This window comes from Vombatus ursinus, unplaced genomic scaffold (assembly GCF_900497805.2).
Source record: "Vombatus ursinus unplaced genomic scaffold, bare-nosed wombat genome assembly UNPS02001419.1, whole genome shotgun sequence".
Classification (NCBI taxonomy): domain Eukaryota; kingdom Metazoa; phylum Chordata; class Mammalia; order Diprotodontia; family Vombatidae; genus Vombatus; species Vombatus ursinus.
The window spans coordinates 374,789-396,517 of NW_020941197.1; the positions used below are offsets into that span (position 1 = coordinate 374,789).

General features: G+C 36.0%; 1 protein-coding gene across 1 annotated transcript in view; it reads right to left on the reverse strand.

Annotated features, from left to right (window-relative positions):
• Positions 1–21,729, reverse strand: part of PTCHD1 (patched domain containing 1) — a 54,587-nt gene that overhangs the window by 32,424 nt on the left and 434 nt on the right. The gene's annotated exons all lie outside the window — the stretch shown is intronic.

Here is a 21,729-nt window from a genome sequence, read left to right on the forward strand (position 1 = left end):
TATCTATCTATCTATCTATCTATCTATCTATCTATCTATCTATCTATATTGTGGAGGTAGTATGAAGGACAGATTGGAGCAGAGAATATGTAGAAGAGGAAAGATCTGTCATCAGATTATTGCAATAGACCAGGCTGGGGTTGAATAAGGCCATATACAGGGACTATGGAGGTGGGAATAGGGAGGAAATGAAGGGTGCAAGAGTTGTTGTAGACGTGGAACTAATAGGATTTGGTTATCAATTGAATATGAGAAAGAAGGAGAAAGGACTTTATATAGCACCTATTCTGGGTTAGACACTGCGCTAAGGGCTTTAAAAAAATTATCTCATTTGATCTTCGGAACCCTGCATGGTAGGTGTTGTTATTATTCTCATTTTATAGCTAAAAAACTCAATGATGACCAAAGTTAAATGATTTTTCCAAGGTCACACAGCTAATATGTCTCTGAGGGTGAACTTCAACTAAGGTCTTCCTGACCCTAGCCCCAGCTTTCTCTCCACTGTGCCACCTAGTAGCCTAGAGTTAAAAGGGAGGCAAGAGTCAAAGATGTTTGGTCAATGACTATTTCTTTCTCAATTCACAAGAAATTCCCCAAAGTTGCACTCTTCCTCCCACCCCACCTCAAAATCTATTTAGAGGACTTTAGCCTAAAAGACTATAAAATTTAAAGATACTAATTTCCAGGATCCAGTAATAAATTTCCCAGAACCTTTAGACCAAAAGGAAACTTGTTGAACATGAAGCATTACTTGCTACTATTTTTCACTAGTCTCCTCTAAATTTAATTTACCCATCCCTTTTGAAAGAGAAATATTCCAATATAAATGCAGTATTGTTTTGCATATATTACAGAATCACAGAATTTCAGAGTGGGAAGCAACCTTAGAGGCCCACTACCTCCTGAAGCAACCCACTGGGAGAGTTCTAATTGTTAGAAATCTTTTCTTGATATCAAAGATAAATTTTCATCTTTGCATTTCAACCTTCATAGCAATGGAATCTTTGCAATTTCAACCTTAATTCATTCATTCATTCATTCAGCAAGCATGTATCAGAATCCTACCCACTGTTCCTCGTTCTATCCTCTGGAGCTAAGAAGACAAGTCTAACAACCGCTTGTGTATCTGAAACACAGCAAATATTGGAGGACAGTTAAGTATTCCCTAAATATTTTGTTCTCCAGGCTAAACACTCTCTCTTCCTTCAACTGCTCCTCCTGTGGCATGACTTTGAAGTCTTTCATCATCCTTGTTGTCTCTGGACGCAATCTAGTTTATCAATGTCCTTCCTAAAATGTAGCATCCAGAACTAACACAACAGTTTGGATGTGGTCTTAACTGGCTAGAGAATAGGAAGACAATTATTTCCTCATTCCTGCACCTTATTTATGCCTGCCCCTCTTAATGAAGCCTAAGATTCCCATTAATTATTTTGCTTGACTTATGTTACACTAAAAGCTCTAGGGGTTGTATTCTTTATGGATCAAGTTTAGGGGGTAACTGATTCTAATTACTTATGTCAATTCAGATATATTTATGATAAGAATTAAATAATTTGTAATAACCAGTCCTCTTTAATCCCAAATACAGCCCCTCAGCCTGAAAACCTTATAGAATTCATTAATATTAAATGTGAGTCTCAGTATCATTTTGAGCATTCATGTGACTCAATCTCTGGAAATATAATAGCATTTACTCCTTCAAGAAAACAGCCCATGCTACAAAATACCCATTATTTCATAGAAATAAATGTTTACTAAAAGTTATCTGCAAAATCTGCTTTTAAATTGAATATTTAAAATAGGCAAGGGGATCTGATTATTTTAAGAATCCTAGCCGTAATACCTTCATACAGTGAACACCAACATTCTAATTGAAATTTTGGAAAGGTGGATACACACACACACACACACACACACACACACACACACACACACACACACACATAGAGATATATAAATACATACACATATATATCTTAAAATAAGGCATGACTTTTAAAACAGATTGGTTAGAAGTAGCAAGAAAAAATGTAATTAATAGTTATCCATTGTGAAGAAAAGAGATTTCCTAGCAAAACAATGCAAAAGAACAGGAGGTTGCAATTGAGTAGTACAGAGGTAAACTGTCTTAGCAGAAAGCACTGAAAACACTAAATTAATCCAATAATGAAAGCAGGATTCTGCAGCAAACACTGCAACCTCCTACACAATCAAAGTTTGAAACATATGAAATGCCTAATAATAGAAATGTGATTCAATAAGCAGGACCGCTTCCATTATGAATAACTCAAAACAATGTATAAGACTGATAAATGAATGAAGTCACATTTCTTCATGGTTACAAATAGCACAAGATGTATGTTTCTTACCCCATCAAAACACATGCTTTAAGAGAGTAATGATATATTTTTGGAACTGGACATTTACAGAGCTTAATCAGAGTTGGGCAGAGGAGGAGAGATAACAAAGAGTTCGGGTCTCCAATTTTCCCCCAACCAAAAAAAAATAGTAGTTGAAAGCCTTACTTTTGTTCCTTATTTCAGCTGGTGTTGTGGAATGATTTTACATGTAAACCCAGGGATACTGTGAATATCCTCTATATAACATGTGATGATAGATTTTGCCCAGTCATTTGACAATGTACAAATAAATGACTGTTTTCATTGGATAGAGGAATACATCTGGATGTACTATAGTGTAATTGGAAAAGTAAAGATACAAATTAGGAAACAAGATCTAGCCCTTAAACACAGACAATGACAGCAGTTGTGTGCTATTGATAATAAGGTGGACTGACTTTATCATTTGTATTTCAGAATTCTGCTACTGCTAATGTTATCTCTTCTAGGTGAGAGACTGATGAGAACTTTCCCTTCCACAATGGATACTTGTGAAAACTGTCCTTTCATTTGTTCACTATTGTTGGTAGAGTCTGATACATTATTTGTAGAGCTGTCTCTTCATCTTAAAGGTTGCAAGAAAAAGAGATCTAAAATAACCATCTCATGTTTCATGCCAAGTTGTTCTGTCTGCTGCTATTCCCTCACTTTCTACTGCTATATCATTCTGTAAGATTCAGTCCATTACACAAACATGCTTTACTCTCTACAATTGATGGGGAAATGGACCTATTGCACCTTTATGACATCTTATCTGCCTGTCCTCAGTATAACTGTTCCATTTAAGCTGACAGATTGCTGCTACATATGAATCTGGCTTCTGGAAATATCCCACCTAGCACAGCTGTATCAGAGTCTACCATACTGGTAGATAACTTCCTTTAATATTTACAAAGTCTCAAGAACATATATATATATATGTATATATATATATATATATATACACACACACATATATATGTGGCAGGTTAGGTCAAATGGTAGGTCAAAGTATTTATTAAATACTGTACATGTGTCAGGCATTGTGCTAAATGCTGGAAATGCAAATAAAAGCAAAAATAAAGACAGTATCTGCCCTCAAGGAGCTTACATTCTAATGGAGGAAGACAACACATGAAATGGAGCTGAAAAGTGGGGGAGAAGTCCAGAGAGTTAGGAGTGGATCTGGGAGAGAAGTGAAGGAGTGAGTATGGCTGTCTCAAGTACTTCTTCACAATGGAGATGATGGGAGGAACTCATCAATTGGAAGAGGAAGCTGCAGGGTGGAGGAATCTTCTAGAGTGAGAAAGCCTCAGGAAAGGGGCATCTTTCAGAGTGAGAAAGGTATTAGGATCTGGTGGGGAAGTCAAATCAGCATTGGAGTCAGGTGAGGATGAAAGGAGTGAGCATGGTTGGCCTGGGCATTTAATAAAAATGGAGGTTCTGGGAGACACTCATCAATTGGAGGATGGGGCTGTAGGGAAGAAGAGATTATCCAGGATTCAAAAGTAGCAGGGAAATAGAGAGGAGTGAAGGAGTGAATGCAGCTGTCCTAGGTACTTCAGCTCCAAGTTTCTTGGTCACAAGACAGGTTGGACACTGCCAGCGCTCATGGTCCTTTACCTTTGTTTGTAGTCTCTTGAAGCAGTATTCTGAAACACTTATTTTTTTCCTAATTTGGCTGAGAACACATATTCAAACTCTTTGGCACTCATTCCATGATACCAGGGAGCTACGCAGGTAACAAAATGTAGTGACAAATTCTATACTGAGCCATTAATGAAATAGATTGGCTGAATATGCCTGGTGTAGGTCTTAATATTACCTCAGTCACTCATAGGTTTCTAGTTAGATCATAGAGCCTTGTTAACTTTGTCAATCTTTGATATTTCTTTCTTTTTTTTAAAGTACATTTCCAGAATGTGGTTGTACAAATGGAGAACCTCCTGGTTCATTGCTTCAATGACTTTTAATAATGCTTAAGGCCTTTTGAATTAGAAGAATATCCTGGAGGCCCCAATATAGTCTATCACTAACTTCCAGATTCCTTGCTGTGTTTTCAAACATGACTATTAGAGGGTAAAAGTCAGCCTTATTACTTAACACTGAATTCTGCTCTACTGTTGAGAGTGAATGGAACAGACCTGGGATCATTAACTGCGGCAAAACCAGTCATATAACATCAGGGAGGAATATTAAGATCTCATGAACTTCTCTAAACATTCACATTGGCTGATGGATTCCAGGTGGCATTGATGGTACCAAATTTTGTAAATGTAAACCCTCTAGAAGTGTTTGTTGATTTGTAAGTACGTTGTGTTCCATGGTTCATGCCTGATAATCCACAATGTGACCTTGCCCTGTAATTCTAGGTTTGAGATGTACACATGACAATGATGCATAACAACCTACTATGAAGGACTACCTATCTTGTCTGTAATGGAAAGACCAGAGAGATAGTGTGATCATTGCTTCAGTCATCTCTCTCACCTTTCAACTTGCTTTACTAATGACATTGCCCTCTTTGATGCTGGATGATATTTATTTGGCACTCCATATATTGAAAGAAAAAAGCTTATGTGGTGCTCCTAATCACACCTTTACCTCTTTTTTTCTTGAAAACCTCAACAAGTATACTATCAGCTCTAGGTCCTACATTCTCTCCTTTGGCTACAAATGTTGGAAGAGTTCCAAAATTGAAATGAAGTCCACCTCTTCATATCTTTGAGGGTTTCATCCTTGAAGGTAGCCAGTGTGTAAATACTTGTTAAAATGGGAAGTGCCGGTTCCACAAAATTCCTTCCCAGTTTATGGTGAGGTATCCTCAGCAGTGATGCCCTGATGGTATTTTTTGCTCTATATAGATACTGTATGTTTTGGCAAAGTCATTTTGCCTCTACTTTGGTTTCCTCATAAGCAAAATGAAGGAGTCTGACTAGATGATCTCTGAAGTCCAAATTCTAATATACTATATGCATTGAGCTTTTCTTTTTATAATCTATGGTTTCATTGACATAGGAATGCTCAGTAAGGATATTCCATCTCCCAAAGCAGATCAGCTTTTTATCTGTTACTATGGCTTAGACAGTTGCCTGGAGCATTGAGAAGTTAACTGATTTGTGCATGGTCACACATTGATTACGGCATGTATCAGAAGCAGGCCTGGAACCCAGATCTTTCTGACTCCAAGGATGGCTTTATATCCATTATAAATTGTTCTGATTCTCTTGATTCAGTAAATACATCAAAAAGTTCCTCACAATGACTGTTATAAGTATGTCAGTTATTGTTACTTCCAATTTATTTGTCAAGATTCTATAGCCGCCTTCTCTCTCTGTTCTTCCCTATCTTCTAGCCTATGTCATTTGTTATACTTGTAGGGTCCTCCGAATATTCATTAGTGCCTCTTGGAAATTCATGAGATTTTAATCCAATTATTCTGCTTACAAATATGGCTGTTAAGTACCATCCCTCTAAAGAGGGACTATCTCGCAGTAAGAAATTGTAATCGACACCCTTTCCTTTAAGCTGTTCTTCATAAGAGTCCTCTGTGGAACAATTGTGATTTCCTAGCAGAACAGCTTACATCACTTCTAGTGCCACTGTTATTTCCAGGCAGCCAGTTTGGTTACTGTCACATGGCAATGCTGTTCTGTGATATGGTGGTTGCAGTCCATTCTGTTCTTTGTGTGAAAGTAGTGCTTCCTTTTGTTGTTAAAGATTAAGTCCACAAGATGTGATGTCTGGTTTTTCATTTTAGGTGAACTAGATAGGGCCAAATTCCAAGAACTTAGTAACTGAGGATTTTTCTATTTTCATCCCTCTTTGTTGGTGTTTCTAAATAGGACTATCTTGATACTGAGAATGTTGCTGCATGGAGCTTCCTATTGCACAACTGAGAACCAATATTCCAGATCACTTAGCTGAAGAAGACATTGGATTTGAGGCATCCCACTAGCAGTATGACAAAATCCAGCTCTTTCTTTAGGAGCCTGGATAGAATGTTTTGAGAAACTCAACACAATCTTGTCTAGCACTGTTGTCATCAGTAATATGCATTCCAAACCAACTTCAAGTAATGTTCTTCTTGACTTCTCAGATATGAACTTCAATCTCTGGAATTTCTTGTAACTTATAGTCATAAAATGAAAGTTGACTAAATAAAAGATTAGCTCTCAAGGACACAGAACAATTGACAGATGAGAACATCAGAATATATCAGCAAAGGTAATTTTTCAAATATACATGTGGCAATATATTTGCCAAAGTGAAAAGGCTGCAGCAATTTAAAAAAAGTTGCCAATACTTTTTAGTTCATACATAGAAGACATACAACAGACAGATATTTATTTATGAGGCCTAGAAAGAACATGGAACTAAAGGGAAAAAGGGAGAGAGAGACTTTTAACTCTTGGGTCTTGTTTGTTCGCCTTTCTCATTCCAATTTGAAGCACCTTTATCAGAACCAATAACCAACCTATAGATAACATATTTTATTATAAAATAATATAAAATAAGAAGGCTAAGGTGTTACATAGTCAATTTGTAACAAATCTACTAGAATATGTTGTTACAATATAGCAAATAAAACAGCAGAAAATTGAAATATGGGACCATGACTGAGAACAGATAGCCTGAACCTAATCAATAAATCAAACAACCAATATTTATTAAACATTTATGATGTTTCAAGCACTGGGGATACAACGACAAAAATGAAACAGTTCCTGATGTAAAGGAGCTAATATCTTAATGATTTTAAAATTATTTTCAATGTTTATGAAGTACTTCCGTACAATTATATGTGATACAAGACGGACTTTGTAACTAGAAGATGTCAGCACTTTTTGTACACTGCAGTAAGCAAAAAATTCCTAAAATTCAAGGAATCACAGGAAATTTAAATACCCAAATGCATTCTATGCTAAATTGAAAAGATTTATACAGTGCTTTGAACATAGCCCATCTACCTCAAAAAAGGAGTTCCCATAAATGGCAACCCTCCATTGGGAAATCACAGCTCTATCTTTAATGAAATGGAACCTTGAGGTAGTGAGAAGGGACAATCTAACTAGCTTTGGTAGGACACAATGTAAGAGATAGTCCATCAGTCATTTCTCCTGTGCATGACTGAGGATGTTTCAGTAAACTTTAAATTGAATTTGAGGGCTTATCAGCAGCCGGAGCTGGCAACAGAGGCCTAGCACTTCTGGCTCCTTTGCCCTGACATGAAGGAGTGACAAGCATTTCCATTCTGCATCTGCTGTGGATTCTAGATTAATTTCAAGGAAAAGTTCGTGCAGGAGTGAATTACATCTTAAGTCTAGTGGCAGTAGGAGGATGATCCACTGCCCTGTGGTCAGGAGACCAGATGGGTATTCAAGATAATATGGAAGCAGTAATAACAAAACCAAAGAATGTCACCCACATCCTCAATCCTAGACTTCCGGAGGTTTTTTTATACTACAAATATTTCAAAATTTGAGATTACATTAAAGCTCTCTCTCTCTCTCTCTCTCTCTCTCTCTCTCTCTCTGTAATCATAAAGTATTGTAGGTACTAGATAACTGATTTCTCCCTAATATTTTTCCTTGATTTGTTTAATTATTTTTGCTTCAATAAGATATCTGGCAGGTACCCAGACTCAAAGAAAGTATACTGACATATATTTAGCTAAACAACATAGTCTAGCTATGAGATCTGCCTCATCAGGAATGTTTAATCATTGGTCATTCTAAAAAATTATCTTAGTAATGGCTCTACCATCAGCAGGAGTTAATTTCATCTGAAGTGATGCTTATTTATTTATCTTCCTTGGAAAATTGGTCCATTTTATTTCTACAACCTTTACAGAAAATTTTTCTTTATGGTAAATGAAAATCCTTTCTCTTTCAGATCAAGCACCTTTACTTGAAACAGATTTTTTTTCCTGTCAGAGAAAATGGACAAAATCTATTCACTATTTTTTGTATTATCTTCCCATAAGCTTGAAGCAGTTTTAAACTTACTTCTTTGCCTTTTTTTCATGGGCAAATTATATAATCAGTAGGCTGGCAGGGACTTTGAGGAGCTACTTCATCCATACCTTCACCTAAATCGGTCTCAAATAGGATATAGCTTGCCTTTACCTGATATTATTCAGTGATGAGAATCCATAAGCCTCTTTTGCTAAGTCTTCTAAATACTAAGCAACCCAAAAATGTTGGAAATTCTTATTTATGTCCTCCTGAAATGGCAGAATATTTTCTTTTATTCTGACCAAATGAATGTAACAAACAAACAAAACAATAGCTGGTCAGAGATCTACTGAATTATATCTTTATTTACTTAATGGATGGTGAGTCATATAGAAAACTTTTCATCCTTAGCTTAAAACAATATGAATTCCAATGATCTCTTCCACAAAAAAAATACACTCTTACTATTTGTGATTTGAGCATTTTTTTTTTTTTTTTAGTTTCAGGAGGCAAGGAAATGATACAAGTTCCAGCAACAGGGAAACACCAAGGGCTTATCTTAGCATTGCTTTATAACAACTCAGAGAGTCCCTGAAATATCTCCAGGCTATTCTATACATTGAAACAAATAAAGTAGAAGAGGAAAAAGTAACTTGCAAACTAGGGTTTTCAAGTTTAAAAAAAATGGCAACTGCAATGTAGACACTGATTATCTAACTTTATATCATTTTGATCTGATAATAGGGGAAAATATCTACTTTAGCTTCCAAAGGTGTTTCATTTAAAACGAACAAGTAGTGAGAATATATTGGTTTATATGGATGTTGGATTAATGTGTACAAGGAAATAATCAATTTCATCCAGCAGTAGTTCTAGGAGAAACAGCATGGAAAGAAACAGTGGTTGCCACTGCTACTGGCTAATACTATTAACAGCTCACATTTATATATAACACTTTAAAGCTTACAAAGCCCATTTTCTCCACAACTACCCTGTAAGATAGGCAATGTATTATATTTCCATTTTACTGATAGATAAATTAAGACTTAGAAAGGCTGAATGACTTACTCATTGTTTGACAGTTAGCAAGATTCAAACCCAGTTGTCCTGATTCTAAGCTGCATACCCTTTCTACTAGACACCATTAAATTGTGGATTCCTTGAGGTCAGAGACCTTTTTTGCCTTTCTTTGTATACCCAGTGCTTAGCACAATGCCAGGCATAGTTGATGCTTAATAAGCGCTTGGGGATTTGTCTTGACAATACTTCAAAGTGTAGCTTTAGAAGAGTGAGTATTCAAGCAACTGCAGGGAGCTGCCAGTCCAAAATGAGTAGATGTTCGCCAAAATCTTTAAATTATAGCACAAGTCTTTACAGCTTTCAATATCCCCCAAAATTCCTAGGCACGGCATTTTCTTACTCATTAAACAGAGATGGGGGTGAGGAGGTATAGCAAACATAGTATTTCACAATCTTATAAGGCTGTTTAAGGCAAAGCTATACATAGCATAATAAAAATGAAATAAAGATATTGAGTCATCAGTAAGCAGAAATTCAGGGCACATATGTGATTACCTGAGAAACAATTTGAAGATAATCACTGTAAATCATTTTTAAAAATAATATTATGTCAATGACAATGACTAGTGGGAGAGCACAAAGCAATGATTTGATAACATAAACTACTTATTCCATGACAAGCCAATTAATATTTATTAAGCACTTATTTTGTACCAAGCACTGTGCCAATTGCTGGTAATACAAATATAAGCAGAAAGAAAAACTGTTCCTGCCCTCAGGAAGCTTACCTTCTAACGGGGGAAGAAAACCCATGGGAGGGGAATTGTGTAAAATTTCCTTCTCCCAACTTGAGCATTCTTTCCTGATTCTCTTTCTCTCTGCCTATATTGAATCCTGTCCCATTCTTTACTTAGCCCTATACTAATATGTGCCTGCCATCATTTTGCTAACTATCCCTTCATCATTAGTTTCCAGTGCCGAGATGGTAGGTGTATTTCCATGTCATTATTTTTTGTACCCCATTGCTTGACTGAAATTGCTTTCTGAGAGGTTACCATCAATCTCTTAATTTCTAAATCGAATGCACTTTTCTTGGTCCTCATTTTTTTTTAACTTTTGTGCAGCATTTGAAATTGTTGCCCAGCTCCCTTCTGGATATGTTGTCCTCTAGCACTTAGCACAATTCCTGGAACATAGTAGGCATTTAATAAAGGCTTGTTGACTTGACTTCCTGAGTTTTCATGACACTTCTCTTTCCTGGTTCTTCTGTCAATCTGGCCGCTCCTCTGTATCCTTGGCTATGTCATTATCCATGTCCTACCCTCATAAATGGGTGTGATACAGGACTGTTTCCTAGGTACTCTGTGAGCTCTCCTCTCTCCTCCTTTTCTTCTTTTCACCTCACCTCTCCTCCCCTCTTCCCTTGCAAATCCTCCCTTCCCCTTCCCCTCCTATTCCCACTCTTGGTGATCTCATGAATTCTCAGGGGATCAATTAATATCTGTGTGCAGAAAACCAGATAACTCACAAATTTAAATACCTGGCTCCCATATCACTCCTGAGCTCTAGTTTCACATCTGCTGGACATCTTCATCATAATTTCTTATAGACCACTCAAACTAAACATGTCTGAAACATCACTCATTATCTGGTCCCTTAAAGCTCTTAATTCCACAACTTCCTTATTTCTGTTGAGATTGTCACTATTCTTCAAGTCATTTAGATTTACAATCTCAGAGTTATCCTTGACTATTTAGTTTCCCTCATTTTTCATAGCCAGTTAGTTGCTAGATCTTCTCAATTTCCTCTCTAGAACAAAGATGATTAACCAAGGGTCCGTGAATTTTTTTTAAGTTACATTTCAATATCGTTTTCTTTGTAATCCTATGCATTTTATTTTATGCATTTAAAAACATTATTTCAAGAACAGATATATAGGATTTATTAGAGTACTGAAGGAGTCCATGATACAAAAATGGTAAAGAATCCCTACTTTAGAATCTCTCTTGTGTTCAATCCCTTCTCTGCTACTATAATTAAATGATCACTAGCACAGTTCAGTCCCTCATCACCTGGTGCTGGGTAGGATCTTCTACTTGTTTGTCAATTTTCCTAAAGTGAAACTGTATTTTTTGATTTCTGGTTACTCAAGTGTGCATTATAGCATAATGGCAATAAAATCATGCCAGGCATTGTTCCAATGCAAAGAAAAAAATCAAAGCATAGAGCTTGTCTACCTATGTATAACCTAAACTACAGTAAATTTTCACCTGTTATTACTTGTAAAAGTTTAAATATAGACAATGGGGTAGGTTGTATGTGTTCAGTAATTTTAGTTGTGTCCGACTCTTTGTGACCCCCTTTGGGGTTTTCTTTGCAAAGATACTGAAGTGGTTTGCATTTCCTTCTCCAGTTCATTTTACAGATGAGGAAACTGAGGCAGACAGGGTTGGTGGCTTGCCCAGGATCACTCAGCTATTAAGTATCTGAGGATGGATTCAAACTTATGAAAATGAGATTTCTTGATTCCAAGCTCAGTGCTCTATCCACTAGATTCCCTAGCTTCCCCTTTGGGTAAGTAGGAGAACTTTTTTTTTTGAGTGGGGGGATCTTAGGACTAATTATCTGTGGTTTATGATCCCTAGAATAGGAACAAATGCTGAGAAATAAGAAAGAATGCTCAGTGACACAACTGAGAATTGCCAGAGTCAGCAATATTAGTATAACACTTCCAGGTTTCAAAGGACTTTACAATTATCACTTTACCCAGTTCTCCTGATCTCTGACAATCTTTACTACTCTCTTCTCTTTGAAGTACTTGCAGTTCTACTTATATTGGAAAGATTTCCCAAAAGGCAACACTGTTCTAATATAAATTAAGTGAGAGAGGAATTTGATACAGCTCTTTCATGTAATTTGCAGGAGAATTCCTTTTTTCAGTTTGACATGAGAGAAAACCAAATAGAACTTGGACATACTAGAACAGGGCAACTGAGGACTTTTAATTCAAAAGGTGCTTCTTTGTACTGAAAGTAGACAGTTTCTGTTGCAAAGCTCCATCAAGCATGGAGATTAGATCCTAACCCATTAAAACCACCATGGTGAGAAGGTATGCTACTCACTCACCATCATGGCATAAAGAACTTTCAATGTGAGGATGGAGTTGCATGCTCAGCAGTGGGATGAAACCAATAGACTCTAATAGCTCAGATGTAGTCATTAAATACTAGCAAAGAGTTAATCTGTTAATTGAGGATATAAGTTGAGCATTATGGCTTGTTGGATCTAACAATGCCTATACATATATTTACTCAATGGGTTATAATGACTAAAAGAGTGGTTTCAAAGAGAAAATAATTGGCATTTTCCAAATAAATGAGAAGGGACCATCAAATAAATCTGTTCAAATTGGTTATTTGCCAGAATGGTGTACTGGAAAACAAAAACAAAGTCCAATATTGATGAAGTGCTACTATATGACAGACATTGTGATAGGCACTGAAGATACTTCTCCTCCTCTTCCCCCCAAATTACAACACTAAGAATTGGGAGGATTTAAAAACTAAAATTCTCCAGGAAATTATTATTATGCATTAGGGACCATTTAGACTTTGCCCTCCAATATCCTCATTGGTCTAAATTCCTGCCTTCCTTTAAGGGCCCAATTTAGGTATCGTTTCCTTTATGAAGCCTTCCCTGATCTCCTCAGCTGAACATGACTTTGCTTTCCTCAAATTTCGCTGAGTACCATGTTGTTTGGACCTTTCTGTTACATTTATCCTATTTTTCTTTGTATTATAGTTTTTATGTACGTGCTTTATCTATCTTGGAGTCCAAGTTCCTTAAAAAAGGACTTATTTGTCTTCATATCTCTAGTATCTAGCCAAAGAACAGACACTGACTAGATACTTACTGAATTAAAAACTTGGATTTGAGTCCTGAATCTGTCACTTAATACCTCTTTGTCTTTAGAGAACTCATTTAATTTTCTTGACACATATTTTTCTTATCTGTCAAGTGAGGGTGTTGAACTGGGTGATTTCTAATATCCCATCCAGCTCTATGATTTTGTAGTAGTCTGTATAGTGTCACATGGAAAAGAAACTGACAAACATCAGTCAATATAGCCTGTTAAGTAAATACATGTGTAAATATATTGCATAGAATAGAATTAAGATTGTCTTTTTATCCTTAGATCTTTTCTACTATTTTAAAGTTACATTTCCACTACTTTTGTATACAAGAGAAGTACTGAATAATGTTTCTTTCCAGTGAAGGAATTAAAAAATTTTAAATGAACAGCTAAATATTTTGCCACATACACAATAATCAGTTTTTCTGATTCAAATTCTGGCGGTGGTAGCAACCTTAGAGCAAGGATGAGTTAGGTGCTATTACCATATTGGCAATATGGCAAAGTGATGGCAATTAATAAAAGAAAGGACTAATATGTTTATTATGAAAATTGCTTTAATGAAAAAATAGAAAGAATAATATGGCCTAAGCTTACTGGTGAGATTACTTCCTATTTTGAAGTATCATTTTTGAAGTTCAAATAATATCATTGTTCACTTAGTAACCAATCCAATACTAAAAAGGACCAGTCTGAGAACAACATACAAAATTGGCATTAATTGAGGTAAATTTAGGTAATCTAAGAAGCAGATAACCTCTAAATCACCTGCATTTTGTTTTAAGATATTTTATGTTGCCTTTTTGGTGTGCCACATTCTAGTTCTTTTGAAGCAAAGACCTTACTTAATAGGAGCTGGGAAGCCGTTCGTTTTCCCTTTTTTCCTTCACTGATTATCTCAGACTCTCTCTGGCAGAGGAAATTATTAGAAGTCTCCTGAAGATTTCATTATTTTTTTAGTCTGGACCTATGATTTCATTGATATGAGCGTAATTCTTTAGTAAGCAAACTATCCACATAGATCACCAGTAACTTAGGATCTTAGAGAGTTTCCTGGAGGTCCTGAGAAGGTAAATGACTTCTCATAGTCATACAACTAGCTGGTGATAGAATCAGGACTTGGAACCTGGGTCTTCTTGACTCCAAAGTTTGGCCTCTATCCACTGCACAATGCTTTTCTTCAAGAACTTCCTTATATGTAAATAAAAGTTGAGATGTCCACAAACCTTTAAAATAAATTGCATAGTGCTGATAAATCTGAAATCAAGACTTACCAAAGAAGTTATCCAATTAATACAATTAAGAATTATCTGTATTTGGGAGTAATGGGCTTACTTAAAATAGGTTATTTCTTCCAGGGTGCAAAATAACAGCAAATCTACAATAATCATTTAATGATAGATCCAGATTGGATTCTGGATAGTTTTTGTGGCAGTCTGTGCTATCAGACAGAGCTTTGACTAGTATAGAGTTAGCAGTAAAGAACATTTTTCAGCAGCAATCAACTAATCAACAAGTATTTGTTAAATGTTTACCATATGTATGACACTCTGCTAGGCTAAACCCTGCAGGGGACATGGATATATGGCATCATCCCAAATCTCAAGGAGATTTAATTTAGTTGGTGAATCATACCTAACATGTAGGAAACAAATAGCATACAATTCAAAACTATGTGATTAAGTATGATATTTGCTATCATGTCACAAATAAATTATAAGTATTTTTTGCTTATCATGTTTGCTATCATGCCATATATCAATTGTAAGTATTGTAGGAGAGGAAGTCAGGGAAGAATTGATGAAGTAGGTAAGATTCAAATAGAGCCTAGGAATGGATGTAGGATCTGCATAAGTGGTATGGAGAGAAGAAGACATTCCAAATGAGCTGGATCACAGAAGCAAATGTCTGGAGGTGGAAATGACCATGATATATTTCTATGGCAGAAGGGAAATCTATATGATTAAAAGTCATTAGCAAAATTCACCTTATTTTACCTTGATCAGAAGAAAGAGTGGCTAGATACATATAACTCAAATTGAGGGTGGAGGAGGGCAGGGAAAAGAGAATAATGGATGGTTATAAGCCAAGAGCACCATGCATATCTGCTAGTGTGATGAGAATACTGAGTACTTTGTCCAGGCTGACCAATGAAAGCTAGGGCCAATTTTGGGATAATCTTCAACAGAGTTGAAGGTAAAGTGAAAGGTGATAGTTTGTTGAAATTGGAACTTTTCTATGCTGTGCAGTTATTTAGAAACAAAATAATCTATGATTACTGGCATGATGATATTTGTGTGATTGCTTAATTTGCTTTGACTCTGTAGTTTAAACTTTAAAGTCTTTAAAACCAGACTGTACCATATCCCTGGAAAGATTTTTCTTAGAGGAGGAAAATTTTAGTTTTTTATATATCACAGGCTCTGACTGTACAAAGTAGGAACCCTAAAGTTTATATATATGTGGTAGATCATGGAGTATGTCTCATAATAAATGAGCACAGATGATGTTTTCCTACTTTTTTCCTTTCATTCCAAAGGGCAGTTGGCACCTCTCCTTCTAATCATTAAATAAATCAATGTTGGCTGTCATTAAGGGATGACAAATCTAAGGAAATTCCGTGGTTGTCAGAATGCACAAGTAATGCTAAGTTTTAGTGGGATGATACCAAGAAGTTGCCGATTTATTTTAAAGGTCTGCCACAACCCATCCCATAGTAATATATAGTCCCAAACACTTATTTAGTCTATTATAAATATGTCCATTTAATCTAGCATAAATATGGGCTAGATAGCACATCCTAAAAGGACATGAATAAAAAGGCAAGTATCCTAATATGATATTTTTTCTCCTGTGACACAAAATGCAGCAGTCTCCTCTTTGAATCATTCTACTTGTTTGCCTTTTTCTTATTTTTTTTAAAACAACTACCAAATAATATGCCTGACATTCTAAAATGGAGATTTTAATGTTCCATTATCCATCAGATGCTCCATTTCTTCACTGGGCCTGGAGTCAGGAAGGCCTGAGTTCAGATCCAGCCTTAGACATTTACTAGTTGTGTGACCTTGGGTAAGTCACTTAATTCCCATTTGCCTCATTTCCCCAACTGTAAAATAGGGATAACAGCATCTACCTTGCAGGGTTGTTGTGAAGATCAAATGAGATAATATTCGCAAAGCACTTTAGCACAGTACCCAGCACTATATGAATACTTATTCCCTTCCCCCTTCCCATGTCCAAATTTTTTGACCTAATTTGATATAGATTATGATAAAATGATACAAGACATAAAGAAGTAGGGGTTTACCTCATCCACTCATTTAAATTTTCATTTTATTGAGCAGTTCTATTAAATGTTTTCCCAAATTGGGAAATCTACATGCAAAAAAAATTGGTTATGCATATTAGTTGTCAGTCACATAACTGAATTGTGCTCCAGAGTCAGATGCCAGTTCAGCATAGAATTGTGCGGCACATTTGGATGTAACTCACAGTCTTCATGAAAAAGAAAACCCACATCCCTTCTAAATGCCTCCTTGAATTACTCCAGAAATGTGAATAAAGTGCAAGTAGAAATTGGCTTGGGGCTGTAAAAGTTACAGGCTTAGAAATCTGGGGCTGAATTCTGTCTCTTGCCTCCACTAATATGTCTGCCTGATTAACTCAGCTCAAGGGAACATCACTGCTGAAGGAGTTAGAACATTTGTCACCAGATAATGCATCACAAGGTCCTTGGATGCAAACTCTTTTTCAGTGATGCTGCGAAGAAAACAAAACTCACCCACCTGTCTCCTCTACTAGTTACACTATTATTGCGTGGCAACCAACTTGTCTTCCAGTTGGCCAAGGTGGGTAATGATTTATGCTGGGTGGATCATAAAGCATGTTTACAATACATATAATACCATTCTAATTGGTAATTCTGCAAGAGATTCTCAAAGAACACTGTCAGTTCAACACCATTCTTTTTCATTCTGTTAAACTAGATCCAACTTTCATGGTGGGTTTGTTGTTTTAGAAGATTCTGGTACCACCATACTTAGAAGATAAGGGAGAAAGCAATTCTCTATTTAGAGAAGGAAGAAGGTAACAGCATTCTGGGAAATTTAACTGAAAAACTGGATACTTTCCCACAGGCCAACAGAGGTTGCCAAAGGTTCCATAATACTTGTATTGTAGACAACATTTTATAAGAACTATTATTTTACTTTTAGGGTAAGAAGAGCTGGGGGTGAGGGAGAAATAAAGCAAAACAAAGTAATAAATAATGTCTCTAGTTGACGATCATGAAAAAAAAAAAACCCAAAAAACCAATTTTGAATGAAGTACAGTTATTATGAGGAAAATGCAGTAGGAACGAAGGATACTAGAGTAGGTAGGTTCCTTAATCCTTGTAATAAGTGCTGACATGATAGGTGGAAAATAACTGAGATCTTTAAATAGTCTTACCAACTACTGTGACTTAGTGACCCTGGCAAGCATGTAAGTGTTCTTTTAAAGACTGATCTCGGCAACTCATATTGGAGTTATTTTTCTTTAAATTTTAGTATCTATAGAAATAAAAGGCTTAGATGACATATATCATTAGAGTGTTGGCATAAAAGATGTACAGTGAATGAATGATGCATAGGGTTGTGAGAACTTTTTTGGGAAGGAATATGACATTCTGTGAGATAATTCTTCAGAATAAGACACTTTAGCATTTTTTAAACAAAAAGAACACACTATTTAATATGAAAGAAAATATTTTTGAAATCTGATGTACTAAGTAAAAAAAAAAGGAAAAATAGTATCTTAGAAATAAAAAGATTAAAGACTTAAAAACTTACTGTAGAGTCTTTTTAAAGTTAAATATAATCCCGAATATGTACTTCAAGCTTGCCTGGTTACTTGTTACTGCATCATATCTGAACATTCTATGATAAGCATAAGTGACAGCCTACAAATGTTGGAGATGCTGGGCAATCTGTGCATTTTTAAAAATCACTATATATACAATCATTTTCACGTAGAAAATAAGATATATATTCTTTGCCACCAGAGAGTGAAGATTTCTTTATCATGGTTTTGACTGACATCAAACAGAATCAGTCCTCCATATGCATTTATTACACTCTTACTTGTTTTTAGATCAATTATACGGAATAGAGCAGAAATGTTTTCTCAAATATTCTTCCAATTAAAAAAAAAGTATGGCTAAGCCCATCAAGTTGTTTCAACTTGCTTACAGCTGTCTCATTGAAGTAAGTGAGAGATAAGGCTTAGAAAAGACAGACAAAAGATTTATTCTCAAACCCTTCTTCCTATGTTACCATCATGAAATGATGCTAGATCTTAAATCTTTTGAGAGATTAATTTATTTAAATCATTTTAAGCTCTGTTCAGAGAAAAGCACTTAATAGAGACCAACTTAATTTTGTATTTGAAATTCAAATAATCTTAAGATCCACATCTAAGATCCACTTTCTATTCTTTCACTTGGATAAATGTTATTTTTTCCCCCTCACTCCAAACAGCCCAAGTTTTATACTATATTGTAGCTCTTTGTCTTTTGGCTATAAGTAGAAACATTGAGAGAAAAGGCTATGTATATCCAGACCAATTTTTACACCAAAGAAAATAGGATTAAGTGGTATTAAACTGCAAAGATGTGGGCATTTGATTTTCTATGAATCAAAAGCATTTTCAAAATAATTTTTATGACCTCCCTTTCAGTTACATTTTCTTTTTCATATTTATTTTTGATATTCTTTTCATTCATCCATTCACTCATTAGCAAACACTGACAGCATATATAGTGTACGCAAAACTGCTTTTTCCACAAAAAGCAAAGAAGATATCCTACCATGAATACAACTTGGAAATAGCATATTCCATCACTTATTGCTTTGAGGCATCTCAGTTTTAGGTTAGTCCTGGATGCCATTTTAAATCTGAAACAAGTAGTTCCTCTTTATGAGTAGAAGTGCAGTCTATGTAACTAACATTCAAGTTATTTCATAATGGAAATATAGCCCCATGGTGTATTGATTTATACTAGTCTTTGTTCAATTTTGAATCCAATCTTACTCAGACAGGCAGGAACCACTTGCTATTTTGTATAGTGTGTACTCCACCTAGACACTTCCTGAATGGTTATTATTGTTCCCACCATTATTAATTGTATGATTGTATTATCAAAATAACAAGAGTAACAGTAATAAGAATGACTGTTTCAACCCTAATAATTCCTGGTAATGATGTAGTATATATTTTTGTTATAATGGCAAAAAACAAGCAAGCAAACAAGCTGCTAATTACAATCTCCCATCCTTCTATGAAGGTCCATTTCCTTGGAACTCCCTTACTCCATATCCACTAAAAATGAGTATTATACGTGGAGATTTAAAAAAAGAGTAAACTATTCAAAATCTAATGGGATCCCTCCTGACATAATCCGAGATTTTATAAAGTGAATGAAATCTTTTTACATAAATTATCAGACAGCTTTCAGATAAAAATTACGTCTTGCCACTGTCTCATTTTGATTTTAACCAGGCACCTAGATATTTTTTAAAAAAATACTCTATACTCTTTGAAACAATTCCTGATTCAACCACTATCCCATTCTTCTGGTCTTTATCCATACATCCATATATCAAACAAACTGAAAGCAAATCCAAATAGTATTCTTTGATTTTTCAGCACAGAAAAAGTTTAGCATCAAATCAGTTAAAAGAACTGAGAAAAGTATTTGATGTGCCTATTGACTTCCCATTAACCTTGAGAGTAAATGTAGCTATGGTCAAACAAAAGAACATAGTGGCGATGGTTAATGAGTAAAAAGGACTGATAAACCACTCAATCAATAAACACAAAGGGACATATCGTTTAGTAGATTAGATCAGCCATCTATCAAAAGGTAAGGCAACATTTCATCCTGACAAAACTTGCTCAATTATAGTTCCTTGATAGCTATGACAAATCTTTTGCCTAAGTTTTTTTAGGGAGATATCTGGAGCAGTGTTTTTGTGTTAAAATATTTTTTAATAAACTATTGATAAAACCATATTAGTTTGGAAATACAATGAAAACAATATCACAAAATTAATGTAATTGCAGGCCCGTGGTGAGTGAATCTGTCTGTTCATAACAAATTTATGTGCCATTCAAAAATATTATGACCTAACAGAAGGAAGTGTTCCTCATTTCAGTGAGACTTATTTAGATTCCCTTCATTAGCTACTTACTGATTGCTGATTGATAATGTCAACAAACAGAATGAGATAAGTAATATATTAGTGGAAAATAAACCTACGTTCCCCTAGGGAATTAGTTACAGAGGAAGGGATAAAGAAAAACCTACTGAGTATTGGTCTATTCCTTTTTGAATGAAAGGAATACCAGGAATCTATGCAGCTATAGCTGGACCTTAATCAGAGAGTCATATATTGTATGGCACATTCCAACCTCTTTGCGTTGACTGATTTCCCCCCCCCCCATACCCTTGAGTTCTTCCATAGAGAACATGTGGAATAGTAATGTAAATTATGGATTCTGATGGATCATCTGCACCTTTCCCCCTTTAATCCATCACATCTTTTAGCTCACTGTCCATACTGTCATTACCCACATGTCTCCTCTTCTTGAAAGGTTCCCTAAAGTTATCACCATTAGCTTACTTGTCACAAAAAAGTCCTATCCTTGACAGAAGACATAATATATGTCTGTGTCTTACACTTAGATCAGCCTCTTAAGTCCTTTGACTCTAGTGACATTAACAGATACAATCCCTCCTCTGCATCATAACTTGATTTATCTATCCCCTCTCTACTCCTTATGCCCATCGCCCCCCCCCCCCAAAGTGCACAAAACAATAGACTGACTCCCTCTGCCTCCTTCCAACAGGTTTTGGATCATTGGGGGAACTGGAGGCAAGAGAGACCACTTTGAAAGTTTATAATTTATGTTGACCATTTCCAGACTGAGGCATCTCCTTACCCTCTAGTCTCTCCACTGGAAATCTTATGGTGGTGAGACTGATCTACTTACAATCTCCCCATGCAGTTTACACCTCCTACTCCAAACTCCCCATTACCCTCCCACATGGAACACATACAGAGCAGGCAGCATCTTTCAAAGCCTCCCCCAGCAATACTTCTGGAAGACAGAGAAGAAGAGAAAAGGTTGGGACTAAGTTGTCAAATATTACCGAACCTCCACCCCTATTATCTTTTTAAGGGGTCAGAGACTTTTGTACCTAAGTTACGCATCTCTTCTTCTTCCCTGGGCAACCTTATCATTCTCAGGACCAAAACGCATCCCCGCCCCCTAACCAACAAAAACAAGCAGACCACACTGCTATTGCTGCCACTGCCGCCGCCCCAACTGTTGCAGGCACCAGGGGCAGTGGACTGGCATTTCTGTGCCACAAACACAGGACTCTCCACACTCAGGAAGGGGGAGCCCCAAGAAA